Here is a 3481-nt window from a genome sequence, read left to right as displayed (position 1 = left end):
TTTGCTCATTTTACACAAATATTTATTAGGATGTTAAGGCTTTGAGAATACAAAGATTAACAAATGTCATTTCCAGACTTCAAGGATTTCCTAGTCAGATGGGAGAAAGAAGTATAAACAAAGTTATATAATAGGAACATTTTTAAGGAGACTTGTGTTAATTCTTTCCATTTGTCATTCACACCGCTTCCTGCCCCTAATTCTTCCTTGGTCTTTTGGAGCTTGTGCTAGATTCTTAGTTTTGCTGTAATAAATGACTGAAAATGTAGTGGCTTTAAACAATGCAAATGTCTGTATCTCAGTTCAGGAGTCCCAGTGGGTCTCTCTGGACTAACGTTGAGGTGTGTATTGGCTGAGTTGCATTCCCTCTGGAGACTCTAGGGGCTGCTTGCATAAGGGAACACTAGTGGAGTAGTCCATAGGAGGTTGCAATGCCCACTCGAAGGTAAATCTAGTGGTTCAAATCCACCAGCAGCTTCGTGGGAGAAAGATAGGCATGATCTAGGAAACCTAATGGAAGGTCAGCTGTGAGCAGGTTCAAACTGAACATCACCCAGTTTGAGGTTTTTTGAGACATTGCCCAAATTTCTTGTGGTTCCTTCCTCCATCTTCAAAGCCATTGCATTACTCTGACCTAGGTTTTATTCCTTTTCTAACTCTCACCCTCTCGCCTTCCTCTTTCAAGTCTAAGGATTCTAGTGATTACATTGGGGGTACTGGTTATCTATATCATGACTAGTTGATTCGTAATCCTGATTCCATCTGCAGCCTTAGTTCTTGGCCACATAACAGAACATATATTTAAAGGTTCTGAAGATTAGATGGTGGACATCCTCGGGGCTATAATTCTGCCAACAAGAGTCTTATTCTTTATAGACCTTACTTCATATTTTCACTGTTCATTTCTCTTAGAAAGATAAAAATTTTTAAAATAATATCCATCATCCAGATGACCTGTAACTACGCATTTGTAAAATGTTATTTTTCTCTTGTGATGTGTTGTTTTTGTTGCTGAAGAAACCAGGTCCTTTCTGTAAATTTTCCACTGTCTGAGTTTCACTGATTGCATTCCTGTGGTTTGAGTTGCATATTCCTCTGCCCCCTGCATTTCTTGTAAATTACTATTTTGGCAAGACATAAATAGGCAGTATTGTGCACTTCAAAAATTTAAAAAATGGTTGTAGCAGTACATAAACAGCGAATGGTCAGAAATTCAAGGCAGGTTCACAAGAGCACGTGGAATGAAGGATATTATTGCTGATATCAGAAAGATCTTGGCTGATGGCAGAAAATACCAGAAAGATACTATGCTTCATCAACTATGAAAAGGCATTAGACTGTGTGGATAATAATAAATTATGAAAGACCTGAGGGTAAAGCCCTAAACCATAAAGATCATAAGAGAAAAACTGGGGCCAACCTTAGAAGGCCTCACTAGTAAAACAGGTCCAAATGGGGAAGAGGTGAGAACAGATGGATAAGGATAGGTGGGGGAAATCATAGGGCTGCATAATTCGGCAGGTGAAGGGAGGGTGTAAAAGGAATGGGAAAGATCTGGTGGGGAGCTGAAAAGATGGGATAATGGTGGGTATAGTCCAATGGTGATTAATTTTATAAAACACTATATGGGAATGACTGTATAAAACATAATGTCAATGAAGGAAAGCATGGAGGAGGAATCTGCATAATAAAAAACAATAAATTATGAGAAATATTGTGAAGAATGAGAATTTCAGAACACTTCATGTGCTTATGCACAACTTACGCCAAAAAACAAAACAAGGAGGCACTACACGGTTTAAAATAAAAAGTGGTGCACCTTTAGACAGGATCATTTAATCAGTAGAAATGGTGAGAAAACAATCTGAGAAGACAGATTGTATGAGAAGAATGTGGCATTGGGATTGGAGGAAGATTCATCAACAACCTGCTACATGGAAATGATACAATGTTCCTTAACTGAAAGCCAAAAGAACTCAAAACACTTGCTGATGAAGATCATTATGAATTATACCCCACCATACAGGACAAGTAAGCAAGCCACAGTAAATGTAGAAGAATATTGAAATTGTAAAGAATTTTATTTTGTGTTCATAATCAATGTCCATGAAAGCAGCACTCAAGAAATCAGTGATGTATTGCACTGGGCAAATTTGCTACAAAAACCTCTTTAAAAATTAGGTTCTGTCTCCGAGGGTCCGGTCTGATCCGGGCCTGGGTGCTGGAGCTGCAGTGGCTTCTGCAGTGGCAGGTGCAATGGAGGTCGTGCCAGAGCCCAGCACTCCGTCCCGGGAGGCCGAGACAGCTGGCGGTGCCTGTAGACGAGGCGGAAGCGGCAGCGGCATCAGCCCTGGCTCTCCATGAGCAAGTGGCGACGGCGATGGGGGGTGGCGGCACTGGCAGTTTTAGGTCCCCGAGGAGGATGAAGACAGTGTTTGAAGAGATCAAAGCATCAATTAAAAAAAACAAAACAAACAAACAACTATAACCAAGATCGCTCATTTTGGAGGCCTGTTCTTCCTTGGGGAGAAATTTTTACTATCAAAGCTGGCTGCAAAGCAGTATCTTGTACACCACTCTATGTTGAAGTAAGACTGAAAAATACCTGCCCCATAGATGGATTCTTGATGTGATTATATGTCATTCTTAATTAAAATTTTCCCAGGGAACTCTCTCTCCATTTAGGTAGAAAGTTTGTAGACTGTTTTCTTTACTTAATAGACACCTACCGTTTTACAACTGTGAAGCTTTTGTGGATTTGGTGTAAGATGGAAAAACAGTAATATAAACCTGACGGTCATAAAGCTTCATTAGTAATTTATTTGTTTGGGAAGGAGCATGGTAATTTTACAAGAAATCTTGAAAATCCAATGTCAACTATTCAAGAGAGTTACTGTTCCAACTGGTGATGCCCACATAGAGTCCAAGAAGATCAGCAGCGCATAATTATTATAAATCCTCCTCAAGAAGTTCCACATGGAAATTTAATACGATTGGCTGTGGACGAGTTATTCTGTTCCAAGACTGAACTTTGTGAAGAGAGTGATTTGAATCCACCAGCACTTCCATAGGAGAAAGATGGGCAGTCTCTTCCTATGCAATTTACAGCCTCTGAAAATCCACTGGAGGGTCAGCTCTGAGTCGGTTTCAACTTGCAGCAATGAGATGTGGTGGATTAAGAAAAATTTCCCAACGAATTTTCTGCCATGGGTAACCCCCTTTTGTTGTCTTAAATATGCAGCATTGGAAATCTGAAGATCTGGCATATGTATCCTATTACTTGGACTTATCTGATCACAAGTAGGTGGTGTGGGTTTTTTGGGTTTTTTTATTTTTTTGCTTTATTTTGGTTTTTTAATGAATAAAAAAAGAAATTATTAAAAAAACCCCAACAATGCACACCCATGTTTATTGCAGCTTTGTTCACAATAGCAAGGAGTTGGAAACAACCCAGGTGCCCATCAACAAATGAATGGATAGA

The 3481-nt window shown here is 39.6% G+C and overlaps 1 pseudogene; it reads left to right on the top strand.

The window, feature by feature from the left end:
• Positions 1 to 2422: 2422 nt before the first annotated feature.
• LOC102861420 lies at positions 2423 to 3304 on the top strand (annotated as a pseudogene).
• Positions 3305 to 3481: the final 177 nt, after the last annotated feature.

Source organism: Elephantulus edwardii, unplaced genomic scaffold (genome assembly GCF_000299155.1).
Source record: "Elephantulus edwardii isolate Elephantulus edwardi_28Jun2011 unplaced genomic scaffold, EleEdw1.0 scaffold00248, whole genome shotgun sequence".
In the NCBI taxonomy this organism is placed as follows: Eukaryota; Metazoa; Chordata; class Mammalia; order Macroscelidea; family Macroscelididae; genus Elephantulus; species Elephantulus edwardii.
This window is presented reverse-complemented; position numbering and strand designations above follow the sequence as displayed.